This window comes from Eriocheir sinensis, unplaced genomic scaffold, assembly GCF_024679095.1.
Source record: "Eriocheir sinensis breed Jianghai 21 unplaced genomic scaffold, ASM2467909v1 Scaffold126, whole genome shotgun sequence".
In the NCBI taxonomy this organism is placed as follows: Eukaryota; Metazoa; Arthropoda; class Malacostraca; order Decapoda; family Varunidae; genus Eriocheir; species Eriocheir sinensis.
The window spans coordinates 113936-131828 of record NW_026110584.1 but is presented as its reverse complement, the minus strand read 5'-3'; positions in this window follow the sequence as shown (position 1 = coordinate 131828).

The following is a 17893-nucleotide window of genomic DNA, read 5'->3' as shown; positions in this document are numbered from 1 at the left end:
GAGCCCGTGTAAGCGCTTTCTTTAAATCCTCAAAACTCGTTTGTTGAGCTGGGAGCCACTGAAATGGTACGTCTTTCTTTAAAAGATGGGTTAGGGGACTCGCGCGTGCTGCGAAGTCCTTTATGAAAGGCCTGTAATAACCTGCGACACCCAAGAAAGACCGTACCTTGTCCGCAGACGTTGGCTGAGGAACTCGGCAATAGCCTTTATTTTGTCGTCCACTGTGGATGCCGAATTCGTCCACGACATGCCCCAAGAACTTGATCCGAGGCTTTAAAATTCACATTTGGTGATTTTGAGCTTTAATCCGACCTCTTGAAGTCTGTGGGACTGCTTTTAGTGTTTCCATGTGTGCATGCACGTCTTTACTTGCTATGATGATGTCGTCTAAATACACATAGACAGAGTTGCCCAGCAAGTCACCAAAAATACTGTTCATTGTCCTTTGGAAGGTCAAGGGAGCTCCTTTGAGCCCGAACGGCATCCTCGTATGTGACTAATTCCCTTAATTCATTGTCTTTCGCGAACAAAACAGAGTTTGCGGAAACCCTGGAGGAAACGCTGCCTGATTATTTGCATCTCCCCTACCTGTACCCTGGATTTTTTGTACCAGTGTTTCTGATGTTCGTCAGTCTCGTCGTCATGTGCTACCTTATTAGGAGAAACTCTGTCCTGCACGATTATTTGGTTGTGCAGACACGGCGACTGGATGCAGGGAGGCCACTGGCAAGGTAGTTTTTCCTTTTCTCAGACAAGTCAGGGGACAGAAACCTGGCTGCTCCTATACTTAACATTGTACTGTGTTTCACTACTGTATTTTTTTTGCCAATTGTGAATGATACCCGAGATACCGTGCGCCAGTAGTTTGCTGAGCAATCGTTGGTGGGGGACCTTATCAAATGCCTTTTGAAAATCCAGATATATGATATCTACTGATCTGCTTTCATCAAACACCTCAAAAATATAATGAAAAAAATCAAGTAAGTTAGTCAAACACGAACGTTTACTACGGAAGCCATGTTGCGAATTATTTATCATATTATTTTCTTCGAAGAATTTCACCATATTGTCGCGAATGATAGTCTCCATTAACTTACAAACAATCGATGTCAGGCTAATTGGTCGATAGTTTCCTGGATGAGACTTGTCCCCCTTTTTGAAAATTGGTGTGACATTTGCAAGTTTCCAATCCGACGGAACTTTTCCAGCTGTTAAAGATTTATTGAATATGATGGAGAGCGGTTTACAAATTTGATGTTTGATTTCTTTTAAGACCCTAGGGGTAATTTTGTCTGGACCAGGAGCTTTGCTTACTTTAATCTTTTCAATTGTGCGTAAAATGTCACTTTCTACGATGAGCACGCCACTTAACATCTTTTCGGCCCTTCTAACCTCCGGCGGTTGAGATGATAAACAATCTTCGTCGGTAAATACGGATGCGAAAAAGTTATTTAGGATTGTAGCCATTTCATTTTCATCGTTCGTGTGGTTACCATTATCATTTGCAAGCGGTCCGATACCACAAGTGAGTGATTTTTTATTATTTACATAGCTAAAAAATTATTTAGGATTAGATTTACTTGTTTCCGCTATATATTCTTCATGATTCTTCTTGCTTCTTTTTATTAATTTCTTGGTTTCGCGGCGAATTCTGTCCAACTCTTGTTTGTCAGCCTCGCTCTGAGTCGATATGTATCTACTGTATATGCGTTTTTCAAGAGAAAGGCTATTTTTCATTTCGTTATTCCACCATTTGGGTTTCTTCTTAAAAGCTGAACGTCTGTTACGATAGGGTACGCATATGCTTATGGAATTGTTCAATATTGTGGTGTAGGCCCCCCAAGATTTATCAATATCTGTTTCCGCCGAGATTTCAGTCCAGTAAGAATTATTTAGAATTGATCGGAGTCTTACGAAATTCGCTCTCTGAAAATCAGGCACCTTTTCTTTACTAGGAGGTACTTTTCTTCTTTCATATTGATGCTGAATGTGATTGTTCGGTGATCGCTAGAACTAAAAATTGGACCAACATTTACTTCGTTAACTAGATCAGCTGTCGTTGAAAAGATAAGGTCAAGTATATTATTTTCCCGAGTCGGTTCTTGAAAGTGTTGATGTAAATCACTTTCTAGTAAAGTTGTGTACAGGTCGAGCCCTGTATGACAGTTCAGCGGTTCACCCCATCTTTTCACTGGCAAGTTAAAGTCCCCAACAATTACTGCCTCGCAACTGCTATTTGTTTCTAGTAATAATTCACTTAATGCGTGGTCGATATCAAGAGTCTGCCTTGGCGGTCTGTAGATAAGTCAAATTACTATTTTACGAGATTTATTTTTAATTTCAATGAAGACCGTGTCTACATTGGTTATAATATCTGTTTTCACGGATACTGGATGGAGAGAGTTGTGGATATAAAAGATAACGCCTCCACCCTGTCTGTTCTTTCTTTCGTGACTAAAGATGGTATAGCCTGGTAAACTATATTTCGCAATGAAATCTCTATTTGAAGTGTTTATCCAAGATTCTGTGACTCCGATGATGGGGTAATGATTTGTAGCTGCGAGGACTTTTAAGTCCTCAAATTTGTTACGTAGGCTACGAGCGTTTACATGGCAAGCTTTAATGTGATTCGAGTCGGGGGTTTTGGGGGTAGAGTGCTCCCTTACGGTGGAGCTGCTGGTGTTCTCGCCTCCGCGATTTTTGGCTTTCGAAGAGCCACTTGGTCACAGAGCAGCCTCCCGAAACGGGCTGCTCCAACAAGGTTTAAGTGGATGCCATCAGCAAGGAACAAGTCTGAATCGTAGTAAAAACTGTTCCACAAGTTAGCGAACTGGACGTTTTCTTGTGAGCAAAGGGACTGAAGTCTGCTGTTTGTGCTGAAGGCCTTACTGTAAAAGCTAGATTCGGCACCGACCCTCGGGAGGATTCCTGAGATTATGATGTTACTGGCATCCGTTTTACGTTTATACTGCTTGATCATGCGGCGGTATTTCTCAAGCAGTTCCTCAGAATGGGTTGTCTTTACGTCATTCGTCCCCGCGTGAAAGACAAAGAGGGTATTTCGGTCGGCATTTCTCGTGACATCATCGCACGCTGCGGTGATGTCGTCCAGTCTGGCACCTGGATAGCAGTAACGTTTTCAGCGGCCGTTTGATGAACGACCACAGAACTCAACCAGCTGACCACACACCATGGAGTCCCCAACTAGGCGAGTCTCAAACTCATCCTCCATGGTGTCTGCCAGCACCTAGAACCTATTGAAATTAGTGGGGGTTAGTAAATTCTTGGTTGCCTGCTTCGGTTTGGCTCCATTCCTTACAGGTTGGAACCCGACATCCTGTGATGCAGGAAGAGAAGCGTTAAGTGGGGCAGGCTGGGAGTTAGCCTGTTAAGCAGGCTGCGGGTGAGCCTGTGAAGCAGGCTGGGGGTCAGCCTGTGAGGCAGGCTGGCTGTTGTCCTGTGAGGCAGGCTGGGGGTTAGCCGGTGAGGCAGGCTGGGGGGTAGCCTGTGAGGCAGGCTGGGGGTTAGCCTGTGAGGCAGGCTGGGGGTTAGCCTGTGAGGCAGGCTGGGAGTCAATCTGTGAGGCCACGTCCTCCCGTGAAGCAGGAGGGTCGTCTGGAGAGGGCACAGTCTCGGTGGAGGGCCTCTCCACCATCGATGGTGGAGTCACTGCCACATTATTTGAAACAAATCCCTGAAGGGCTTCGAATTTCTTTTCAGGATCATTATATTTGACTTTCCATTCAGTCACAGCCTTCTGAAGTTGTAATCTTTGAACGCAGAGGCGGCAAGTTTTTCTCAGCTGGAAGAACTGAGCTGCAAATCGCCCGGGACAGACGTCACACTTAAGGTTCGAAGGCATTGTTAGAAATTTAAGCGAGTTTACAGTTTGGGCAAATATTAAAAGCGCTTTCGAAATAACTTAAAGTGTGACCATAAATTGAGTTGGATAAAAATTGTGCATGGAAATTAGATACTGCTTTGTTAGATTCCTCCAACACTGGGAGTTCGCTCCCACAGGGTCTTGTAAACGCCTCAAAGACCAATCGCTTGTCCTGAGCCTCGGTCACGAGAGAGACTTCCACAACCCGGCGCTTTTCAGCTATTGACCTCGAAGTTTTGTCCCATAGAACGGGGCCGGCGTAGTCACACAGAGCAGAGCTGGCAATGGAGGAGAGGAACCAGAAATTCGTTAACGTCTAACCCAACTCTGCGACCCTTTCGAGGCCTGGCCAGTGGCACCTGTCACCAGGTGTTCTCCACCAACTCTAGAGAGTATCAGACGCCCTTCCTGAGAGACCAAAAAGCTGAAATATTCCTTGAGTATAAGAAAAACCCTCAGAAACTCCACCTAGAAGCCGGGAGGTACAACCTCAAATGGCCCAAGGAAGACATCTCTTTCAGGAGAAAACAAGAACCAGCTGTTATGCAGACTAGGGATGGGAGTACCTTCGATAGAGGGGAGGGACGGGGAGCTCACACCAACAACTGCTTCCCAGGGAGGCTTTTTAGTGGAGAGGTCGCCACACTCCTCTACACCGCAGGCCTAAATAATTAGGCACGGTCCAGCTGACTAGGACCTTGGAAATCCAGCCATTGTCTCATAAAGAGATCCTCTGCCTGCAGTCTAATCCACCACTGCTGCTGCCCAGAGGCTTCACCGTGACCCTGGCACGGGAGACAGATCAGGTATTACACCTTGTCCAAGGGTGACCTGAGACTATGCAGGGCAGGGATGTCTAGTTCCCTGAGGTGAAAACACTTCACCCGCATACCCGAGGAGGAGGAGGAGGAGGAGGAGGAGCATGAATAGAGAGGAGGAGGAAAAGAGGAGAACGTGATACCGGTGGTGGGAAATCATACTAAATATCCACAAGAAATCAAGTGCATGGAGACAGTGAGAGAGAGAGAGAGAGAGAGAGAGAGAGAGTGTGTGTGTGTGTGTGTTGCTTGGTTGGGAAGAGAGCGGCGGCCGTCACTCGTGTCAGGCTATCACGGGGTATTATAAGCTAACACTTCCGCCTCTCACACCAACTATTTCCAGACCCACAAACAGATTAACGGGATTCTCAAGGGTTTCTTTTTCACGTTCATTGTGTAGGAGCTTTGTCGAACTACCACCAGGGTCATAAATCTAACTGTGGAAATGCCCACAACTCTTGCAAAAGCCTTGTCAAATGTGTGTGTCTGGGCGATGAAATGTTTTACGAATATGACCCTTCGCCACTTCCCGCCGTGTGAGGGTCCTTAGAATTTATGAAGGCTGTATTCTATCACACTTTCCTTCTGCATCATTTGCTTCTGTTATTTTCTTTTTCCTCGTCTTCCTTTTCCGGTATTTTGTCTTCTTCGACTGCTCATTTTCCATTTTTTTTTTCTTTTTTTCTTGTTCTTCTTGCTTTCTTTCTTGCTCTTCTTCTTATTTTCCTCCTCCTCGTCTCCGTCCATCCTTATTATCATTTATATCGCCCTCCTTATCCTTCCCTTCCTTCTCCCTGTTATCCAGCATTCTTCTTCCTTTTCTTGTTCTCCTCTTCCTCCTCCTAAACTCACAAGCTTGCCAATAGATATGAGTTATCATCTCAATAAAATGTGTATCTGATGTGTGTGTATGTGTGTGTGTGTGTGTGTGTGTGTGTGTGTGTGTGTGTTACCACGTCTTGACAGGGGACTCAGATTCAAGATGCAAGATTTATTTTCATATTTGGGTAGGCGGCTGCTGAGTGGTTAGCGTGCGGGCCCCACATTCATCACGCCATGGACAACGTTGATTCGAATCCCCACGCTACCACCTGGGATTTTTCAGTCATTCCCGAATGGCCTAAGACTACCCACATGCTGTCCTGAATACCACCCATCAACCCGAACTCTAGAAGAAACCGTCCAGTGAGTCAAGAATGAGTTCCGGGGGGCAGCATGAGCCAAGCATAACTGGCGCTTCTATAAAAATTGCCTGCGCCATGACGGGCTTGGGCCGACCACCAGACCCCTGAAGAAAGCCTACCTTCCAAATGTTTTCGTCCGAGCTGCACTGTTCTTCTTCCCGTGTTGCTTCATCGTGTTTCGTTGTGTCGGGGATCTGAAGGCACACACAGGGGCCACCGAGGCATTTCAGTCAGATGTGAAAATGTGTTGATATAGAAACAAAAAAATCAGTAAACTATAAAAAGTGCATAATTCGGTTTCAATTCGTTCAAAACAAATTTAATTAAGGTAAAAATAGGATTTACGTGTGGCTTATAACAGAGCAAAGAGAACATCTGTGTTGCTGCTAAGATTAAAACAAAAAATAAAACAGTAATAACGTTATTCATAAAAACCAACAAAGCAATTTTACCCCCGACTCATCCTGATTATGTTCCTTGATTTGTTTTGTTGGTTGTGTTTGCCGTCTACTCACCAAAGAACAGACTGGAATGGAGAATTATTCGCTATGATGAATTATTTTAGTTTCTCATTTCTTTTCATATTTGATTCTCACTGACATTGTCATTTCGTCCTAACATGTATACAGGACGTGGACCATTCACTCCTTTCATACACCTTGTGCTGGTGAATACTGAGTTCCATCGTTTCTTTGTCCCTTATTTCTTTCTTCTTTCCTTTCCTTTGTTTATCATCTTCCGTATTTGTTCCTTTCTTTTCCCCTTTTCTTTTACAATACTACTTTTTTTATATATCTGGTGCATTTCTAGGGACCAGTAATGAACACACACACACACACACACACACACACACACACACACACACACACACACACACACACACACACACACACACACACACACACACACACACACACACACACACACACACACACACACACCCTCCCACACACCACCACCCCCCACACAAACAAATCACTCTACCCTTCCCATTCCGCCTCAGCATGACATTTGACCGCGGGACTTTACACTGCTATTGGCATTGGCGAGTTCTACAATGCCTGGCTGATCACCCAAAGACCAGGGGGAGGCGGGAGGAGGAGGCAAATATTCCGAACAGGAGAGTCGAGAAGTCTAAAAATTGGTCCGTGCGTTCCAACTCCAATCCAACTCCTCGATTTAGAAGATCCTTGCGCTCCTGACCTGCTTTCACCTTGTTCTTTTCTTTTCTTTTGTACTTACTGACGGCTGAAGGACAGGTGTGGGAGAGGATAGATGGACAGGAAGGAAATATATACTAACATACCTTTAGAACAGTTGGAGAAACTAATCTAGACAGGTGGGTAATATCTAAATCTATTTTGGACATCTGTGGAAAGATAGATAGGCAGGTAGTATATACTAACATTCCTTCAGGATAGGTGAAGGAAACGGAAAGGTAGCCGGGCAGGTAATATAAATATTATACCAACATGCCTTCAGGACAGATGTGGGAAAAGGGAAAAGGTAGACGGGCAGGTAATATATGAGGCAAGCTTAGCTTATTAGACGTATCAGTAAGTTTATAAGTAAATTTAGACATGTTAGTAAGTTTATTAGAAATGTTAGGTATAGGTAAGTTAAGTAAGGGAGTATTACCAAAATTTGCAGATAGAAACAGGTGTAGGGGCTAGATATGAACATGACAACTAGACAGGATGATAAGCAAGATGTGGTGACAGAGAAACAGGCATAGCAAGGCAGACCGATAGACAGACAGACAGGCAGGTAGCGGGGAGACAGACACATAAAGACACACAGACGTTCAGCTAAGCATAATACATACATACATACATTCAGTCAAGTTTTCCTGCATATTGGTGTATATATAGAGGTGAAGATGGCGCTATAGCTAAATAGATCTGCGCGTTGGCTCTGTGCTCATCTATATCTTGGTTGGATTGGTTGGTTGGATAAATTCATGGATAGTGAGGTAAGGTGGTTAGGATTACAGGAGCTGCCTTGTAAAGGGCAATACAGACTCCTTACATTCTTATGTTTTTATGTATACACCTTGAGGTTTAAAATAAAATCCACAGTAAAGGGATTCTCTCACGGAGAAGTGTAATTTAAGAGGATTAACGCCCTTAGCTATTCTTACAGATTCAATATTCAAACATATATACATACATACATTACAAGTTTGGCTATTGGCAGTGCATCATTTTCGGCAACACACACACACACACACACACACACACACACACACACACACACACACACACACACACACACACACACACACACACACACACACACACACACACACACACACACACATACACACACACACACTATCGGTTAGAGCGCTTTACGGCCAAACAGGTGGCGGTTGGAGACCTGCTCAGGCCGGATTCTTTCCGTTGACTAGGAGTGGTTACTGTCCCCCCTTTAGCAAGGGGGATGGGGTGTGTTGTGTGTGAGGTCCTGGCAGTACCCAGAGATCGACAAAATGAGTACTTGCTCACGTCGTGAGGCGACAGCGACTCCAACTCGTGATCAGGCCGTGGTGAATTACACACACACACACACACACACACACACACACACACACACACGCACCATGACTGTTTAACGTTCCAGAAATGCTGTGTTAGAGAGACTTGGAAGAAAAAGAAGAGAGGGATGAAGGGGGTGACGCGAAAAGGGGAAGGAAAGAGGGGAAGAGAGAAAGAAAAAGAGAGAAAGACGAAAAAAAACAGATGCAGGAGTTGGGAAGATTATGATAGAGAAAGCATAATAAGGAAAAGTGATGCATTATAAAGCAAGAGAGAGAGAAAAAGAGAGAGAGAGAGAGAGAGAGAGAGAGAGAGAGAGAGAGAGAGAGAGAGAGAGAGAGAGAGATTACACATAACACGCATATATACAGAGAGAGTCTTAAGCAAACAAAGGGAGGGGAAGGGAGGGGAGGGAGCAGGGGCACAGATGCAAGATGGCGCCACTATAAACACTCGCCTGCGCCAGAACGGGCTGGGCCGACCATCAGGCCCCACCTGGAAGAAGCCTTGGGCCGACCATCAGGCCCCACCAGGAAGATGCCTACCGGCGCAACAGGCAACGACGTAAAAAATAAAATAAATAAATAAATAAATAAATAAAAAAAAGACGAGGGACACAGAACGAAGGGACACACACGAGAGGCGAGGCAGCGCGAGGCGGCACAGAGAACACAGGACGGGAGGATGAAGAGGGAGAGGAAACATGCATAGTGATGGACAGAGAGGCGGACAGACAGATGAAGGTGGAGAGAGGACAATACAAACGGATTTAGAAAGAGACAGGAAGAAAGACAGATAGAGAGATGCAAAGACATAGAGAGAAAGAGACCGTAAAAATGAGAATAAGGATACACAAACTTTAAGAGAGATGAACGTAGGTAGGAAAAGAAAGACACACAGTTAGTTAGAGAAAGAGATGAAGAGATAAATATAAATATAGAGAGCTGAAACAAAGGCGGCCAGGAGACAAAGACAGACAAAAACTAGCGGAAAAAGCAAGAAAAAAATAAATATCAAAACACACACACACACACACACACACACACACACACACACACACACACACACACACACACACACACACACACACACACACACACACAACTCAAGTTGAAAATAATATTGGTAATTATATTGTTTTAACAGATATCTCTGATCACTATCCAATATTTTCTCATTTTAAGAATAATGATATAATACACCCTCCCATTATCATTACTAAAAGACTTAAATGACAAAGCAGTACTTAACTTCAACCACAATCTGCAACAACTAAGCTGAAGCAAAGTATTTAAGTGTAGCTGTCCTAATGAATCATTTAATGTACTATTCTCTGAGGTTAGCAAAATATTTAATCAATATTTCCCATTAAAAAGAGTGAGAGCAGATAAAAGGCACACAATAAAACCATATATAACTTCAGCCCTTAAAAGAAGCATTACTGAAAAAAAAAAACAGATTAGACTAGCAAAAAGGTGGCCAGTCACATACAAGGAAACATATAGACATTACAGGAACAATTTAACGAAGCTCTGAGAACAGCAAAAAAACAATTATTATAAAAAATTTCTTTAAGACAATCAAGGCAACACAAAGATTCATTGGAAAACTATAAATTCCCTTCTTGGAAGAACTAATAAGTCATCAAGTCATGAAATATTCCTTGACCCACCCTGCTCAAATGTTAGTAATGCATTTAATGAACATTTTCTAAAATCTGGTAATACAGATTCGAATATGACTGATTACACTAAATATTTAAATCCAACACCACATTTTTGTATGTACATGTCTCCAACAAATACCACAGAAGTCACTAGTTATCTACATGCTCTTAGCACTAACACTCCGAGTTACGACGAAATTTCTCCAATAATATTGAATTCTGCATCTGCCTCACTAGCACTTCCATTAACTCATGTAATAAATCTTTCTCTAAAGACAGGTATTTTCCCATATCACTTGAAAAAGGTCAAACTAATTTCTATATTTAAGTCCGTTGATAAAAATAATATAAATAATTACCGTCCAATATCTATCTTTTCAGCATTTAGTAAAATCTACGAAAAAGTTATTGCTACCCGTTTAGTACATTATCTTGAGAACAATAATCTATTAACCACATTTTAGCAAGGCTTTCTGTCTAACCGTTCAACAGAAACTGATATCTTACACTTTATAAATAATGTTTATAATTTTTTTGAGGAAAAACTTTGTTGTGGGGATTTGTATTGACCTCTCTAAAGCTTTTGATACGCTCAGTCATAATATTTTGTTTGATAAACTAACCCACATTGGTATTAGAGGTGTGCCGTTTCAATTATTTCGTAGCTACCTTAGTAACAGATCCCAATCCGTATTCTGCAATAATCAATCATCTGATTTTATGAACATATCTAAAGGTGTACCACAGGGATCTGTATTAGGACCAATTTTATTTTTTATATACATTAATGACATTATAAATGCTAGCAAAAAAAAATCATTTCATTATTTATGCTGATGACACGAACCTCCTGTTAGCTGATAAAGATATGAATTCTCTGCACTCCAATTTAACAACTGAATTAAACCATATTAATATATGGGTTAAATTTAATCAACTTAAACTCAATGTCTCAAAAACAAATTGCATGTTCTTTCAGAATCGTTCCCTTAACTATCACTTGGCTCCTGTCATATTAGAAGACACACCATTAAATCAAGTTGAGCATACCAAGTTTCTTGGAATTCACATAGATAAAAATATTGCTTGAAAATACCACATTGATGAGGTATGTTTAAAAATTTCTAAAAATTGTGGGGTCTTGTATAAAATTAGACACAACCTTACTTCTGACACCTTAACTAGCATATATTACACTCTATGTTACCCTCACCTCACCTACTGTGTATCTGTGTGGGGAAGTACATGGCCATCTTTTTTTAAACAAGGTAATATTATTTTATTTATTTTATTTTATTTATTTTATTTATTTTATTTTATTGTTATTATTTCCAAGGAAACTCCATTAAATCCATTAATATTATAAAGCATATGTAATAGGCAATTACTTACCTATTTAAATTACGTACTTGTCAAATATACGTCTATTTGTATATGGTTTTGTATACAACCAATATGTTTAATCCAATCTCCGTCTGTCATGGAGCCCTGGCTCGACAGCTTGTTGCTGTCACTACTTTGAAATGTAATCTCAAAGATTACATGTACGTGTGATTCGCACGCACGCACGCACACACACACACACACACACACACACACACACACACACACACACACACACACACACACACACACACACACACACACACACACACACACACACACACACACACACACACACACACACACACACACACATATTGACATTTTACTAAAAGAGACGAGCATGCATAAGAATAAAGGAGAGAGAGAGAGAGAGAGAGAGAGAGAGAGAGAGAGAGAGAGAGAGAGAGAGAGAGAGAGAGAGAGAGAGAGAGAGAGAGAGAATATATATGAGTTAAATACCATGTAAGAATGAATATCAAGGAGGAAAATATACTTTGTGGGTTTGCGTGTGTGTGTATGTGTGTGTGTGTGTGTGTGTGTGAGAGAGAGAGAGAGAGAGAGAGAGAGAGAGAGAGAGAGTGTGTGTGTGTGTGTGCGTGCATATATCTAAAAATATGGCATTAACAAACAACCTAAAGATGTGTGAAAACTGGTAAGAAACAAAAGAGTGTATGTATTTTATCTTTTAGTACTCTCTCACCTACAGCTCATTGGCGACGCGTCATAAAAAGTTTAATTACCAAGGTTTTCAAAGTGTTAATAGAAGAGGAAACGAACAAGTCTGAAAAGTGCGAAGCGCGAGAAAAAAAAATTAAAAAAGAGAAAAGCTAATTAAAAATATATTAAAGACACCCTTCAGGCAACTTCTTAAGACTCTTGGGAAAAAATAAAACGAAGAGGTTTTCAGCTGGAAATTTTCTTCATAAAACGACGCCGAAAAGATTAAACAGTCCCTCGGCCAAAGGAGGAAGAGGGAGACTAGCAGGAGGGGATAAGGAGCTTATGAATACCTGCTGTTGGGTGATATATAATAATACTTCGTATTTATTTATGCAATACTACTACTACTACTACTATTACTACTACCAATAATGATAGTATTAATCAAATGATAATAACAACAATAATAATAATAATAATAATAATAATAATAATAATAATAATAATAATAATAATAATAATAATAATGATAATACTGACTTACTGTTATGGCCAATCGATGTTATCTTACCTGAAATTAGAAAAAAGATACATTAGCAATTTTCTTAAGGAACATATCAATCCATCTGTTTATTGCCATTCTTGGGATTGATTTACTTTCTTTTTGCGATTAGGTTGAAAATTTCCTAATAGTTCACACAAGAAACGAGTACAAAAATAGGGGTTGTATTTTGGGGGTCATGTACTTGTGGGAATGTTGGGTGGTGTTGTTGTGGGGTGGAGATGGGTGGTTGAGTGCAGTGTAGTGTGCTGGATGGGGTGAAAGCAGCCTGTGTGTGTGTGTGTGTGTGTGTGTGTGTGTGTGTGTGTGTGTGTGTGTGTGTGTGTGTGTGTGTGTGTGTGTGTGTGTGTGTGTGTGTGTGTGTGTGTGTGTGTGTGTGTGTGTGTGTGTCTGTCTGTGTCTGTGTGTGTGTGTGTGTGTGTGTGTCATAATTTATATATTAGAATATATTGTAGGAGGAATAAAAGATATAAATCATTTGAATATGATATATATATATATATATATATATATATATATATATATATATATATATATATATATATATATATATATATATATATATATATATATATATATATATATATATATATATATATATATATATATATATATATATATATATATATATATATATATATATATATATATATATATATATATATATATATATATATATATATATATATATATATATATATATATATATATATATATATATATATATGCCATATTTACATATGGCCTTCTGTTTTCTATTTTCACAATTTTTGTGATCGTAATTTTCAGAAGAAGAAAGCAGGAAAGGAAGATCCAAGAAAGAAAGGAAGAGAAAAGATGAATGGAGAAAGAAATATATAGAAAGTGGAAAGAAAAGAGGATTAAGAGGAAGAGGAGGAGGGGAGGAGGTGGAGGAAACATAGAACTCGCGCGTTTTTTTTATTTATTTATCATCATCATCTACATCATTATTTTCTTTATTGCTATCTTGTGTTTATTTATCTCACCATATCAATATTTATTTATTTTGTATTTCAGATTTTCTTATCTTTTCCTTCTGGTCCTCATTATCATCACCATTATTTTCATCGCCATCGTCATCATCATTCTTACTACCGTCCTCATCATCTCATCATCACCATCGGCATCATCACCATCACGATAATCACTATAGCCACCACTTTGAACACACTCACCACAGCCACAGCTTCTATTACAACTTCCCTTCAATCATCTCCCTCCTCCTTATCATCATCATCATCATCATCATCATCTTCATCAGTTATTTCTGCAGGCATATGCTTTCCGCTTATCTTCCGTATCTTCGCTCTCCTCCTCCACCTCCTCCTCCTCCTCCTCTTCCTCCTACTATTAACCTCGACCCACTACGTCAACTTTAGGCTCTAGGAAAAAAGACAATATCCTCTCTCTCTCTCTCTCTCTCGTCATTTCTCTCTTGACGGTCGGTAACGCTTCTTTCCTCCTCGAGTATAATATCGTCCTTGCCTTCCTTCCTCCTTCCCACACAGTCGCCCTATTTAGAAAAAGTTCTCCTGTCACTCTCCTCTCTTCCTCTTCTTTTCCTTCTCCCTCCGGTTTCCTCTCCTCTCGTATTATGTATTTTTCCTTCCGTTATTACTGTTGTCCCTGTTTTTTTTATCTTCCCGGATCTTCTTTTATACTGCCTGTTTTCCTCTCGTTATGTTTTGTTACATATTTTTTTTCTTTTATTTCCTTCACTCCGTTTCTTTAAATGTGTTCTTGTTTAGGTTTTTCTTATTCCAATAGTCCTCACTTTTTCTGGGATTTCTTTTGTCTTCTCTCTCATCTTCTTTCCTCTTTCATTTCATCTTCTCAGGTGTTTCGCTCCTTCCTTTATTACTGACTGTAATCTGCCTCTTTCTCTTTCTTTTCTTCCAATACCTCAGTTTTCCTGGTGTATTTTCTCCTTTTCTCCTCTTATCTCCTTTTCTCTTCCTATGTTTTCCTTAGCTTTTCATTTCTTCCATTTACGCTGTGACAGACACCTTTATACTTTATTAAATGTCGTTCAATCCCACAAACTGTCTATATATATATATATATATATATATATATATATATATATATATATATATATATATATATATATATATATATATATTTATATTTCAAGAGGAGGGTATCAGGGCATCTCTCCTCCCGTATTTGATCTTGTTTTCGGCGGTGGCCGAACTGGTAGCGTATTGACCCACATTCGCCGCGTGATGGACGACGCGGTTCGAACTCCCACGCTACCACTCGGATTTTCAGTCACCGCCGAGTGGCTTAAACTACCCACATGCTGTCCTGAAGACCACCCATCAACCCGGACTCTAGAGGAAGCCGTCCAAGCGAATCAAGAACGAGTTCTGGGGCATGAGCCAATGCAAGATGGCGCCACTATAAACACTGCCTGCGCCAGAACGGGCTGGGCCGACCATCAGGCCCCATCTGGAAGAAGCCTTGGGCCGACCATCAGGCCCCACTTATATATATATATATATATATATATATATATATATATATATATATATATATATATATATATATATATATATATATATATATATATATATATATATATATATATATATATATATATATATATATATATATATATATATATATATATATATATATATATATATATATATATATATATATATATATATATATATATATATATATATATATATATATATATATATATATATATATATATATATATATATATATATATTTATATATATATATATATATATATATATATATATATATACATATATATATGGAAATATTAGGCTTGTGATATAGCATATCAGATGCGTGTAGCATATCATCGTAACGCCTATCACCCCCGCACTGAACGATGACGTTTCATAAATCTTCGTCCATTGTTCTCCCAAACTCAAATGGTATAATTTTCTCTTGCGAGTTGAAATCATGTTCCGATCATTAACGTCGAATATTGATTTCGTTAGTGTTTCATTAAGAGTTTGATTCATAATGATTCAAACAGCGCAAATATCCTCCTTTGGTAGTTGCTAGAAAGCAAAGTCAGATTACTCACAGGTCAACTGTTGGAACAGTATACGACTATTTTCACCACCAAGGCAGTAACGTTATCCCCTTCTATTTACAAGCAAATGTATTGAATAGGTATTTTACAAATATATTGCTTGTAAATCAAATTAAGAGGAAAAAGTTTGTAGCGCCTGGGAACGAAAGTTACTAAAATCTGTGCCCTCCCTTCTGCCCGCAGCGGTACAATCTCTTGGTTTGTTATATTTTCTTTTCCCTTTTTTACTGTGTGTTTTTTTTATGTATTCTTTTCGTCTGTTTTCCCGGCTAATCTTTTCGCCTCCTTTTTGTCTAATATATTTCTTCGATTGACTTTTTATCTCATCTCTGTTTACTATTTTTTTATTATTTATATTTTTTCCTCTCCCAAATACTTTCTTTCATTCGATCCTCATTGTTCTCTTCATTTGTCTGTTATATCACCCTGTTTCTTTGTTTTGTTTTTACCGTTATTAATGTACAATCTCTTATTGTTGTATATTATCTCTTCTTTCTTCTCTACCGTGTGTTTTTAATGTTGTGTTCTTTTCCTCTGTCTTCCCGGCCCATCTTTCCTCCTCCTCTCCGTCTCCTTCACGCCAGTTTCGTGTCTTCCGTCTCTTCGTCTCTTGTCCAATGTTGCCCTTTCATTTCCTCTCCTCTAAATTCTCTCTCCTCTCTCTCTCTCTCTCTCTCTCTCTCTCTCTCTCCAAATCCTTCTTTTCCCCCCATTCGGTCCTCACCCCATTTCCTAAGTCTCATTTCCTCCTCCCACACCATAACCTAACAAGACACAATAAAACTATCTACCAATATATCAATCTATCATTTCCTCTCCCCAAAGCCTTCTGTTTATCCCTTTCGTTGTCCTTTCCCACTTTTCCTCGCCTTCATAGCCTAAGCAGACTAAAACTGTATTTGTCGATCTGTCTGTTCATCTATCTGTGTATTATTCTGTATTTTTGCTAATCTGTCTATCTATTTATATCATTTCCTCTTTCCAAATCATTACTATTCCCTCTTTCTTTGTTCTTTTCCACTTTGTCCCCAATAACCTAATAATAGACAACATAACTATCAATCTATCCATCTCCTTCTATCTATATATTTATCTATCTGTTTATCTATATGTAATAAAGTATCTCCAATGCAAGGTCACGTACACGTCCTTTATACCTGATTATCTCTCTTCTTCCACCCGTGGGCCAGGCAGCGCCAAGCAAGACGTCACTTCCCACGGGCGTTTGGCGTTTTTGTGAGCATGGCTTGGTCTTGATCTTCTTTTGTCTTTGCTTGTCTTACAATTCACTTTCATACTTCTTGGCCTCTCCTTACGTTGCTTTTCCTTACCTTACTTTAGCTTTCTTCTCTTTTCCTCTCCTTTTTTTTTCCTTTCCTTATCTGTCCTTTCCTTTCCCTGCCATACATTACCTAATCTGACCTAACCAAACTTAGCTTACCTCTTCTTACTTTACCTTGCCTGACCTTACTTTACCTCATCTTACATTTTTTTTTTACGCTGAAGCCTGTAGCACCGGTAGGCTTTCTTGAGGGGCCTGGTGGTCGGCCCGAGCCCGTCTTGGTGCAGGCAAGTGTTTATAGTGGTGCCATATTTTCTTGGCTCATGCTGCCCCCCGGAGCTCATTCTTGAATGACTTGGACTGTTCCTCTGGAATCCGGGCTAATGGGTGGTCTTCAGGACAACATGTGGGTAGTCTTAGGCCACTCGGCGCTGACTGAAAAATCTCAGTTGGTAGCGAACGGATTCGAACCTGCGTCGTCCAGAACACGCAGAATGTGGGGCCCGCACGCTAACCACTCAGCCACCGAATTACTTCACCTTACCTCTTACTTAGCTTTACCTCGAGGTGAAACAAAGGAAAGTAGGAAAATAAAAGTTTAAAGCAGAAAATTATGAAGAAAAGTGGAAAGGTGAAAGAAGGAAAGGGAAGAGAAAGGTAATGAAAACGAAAGGAAAGGAGGAAAGAATGAACGCAGGACTGAATTGGAATATATGGAGGAAAAAGTTAGAAAAAGTAAAATATAAAAATTGAATGCCGACTCCTTTGTACCACAGAAAAAAAAAGAAATTATTGAACTTGTGGGTGTACTTCAT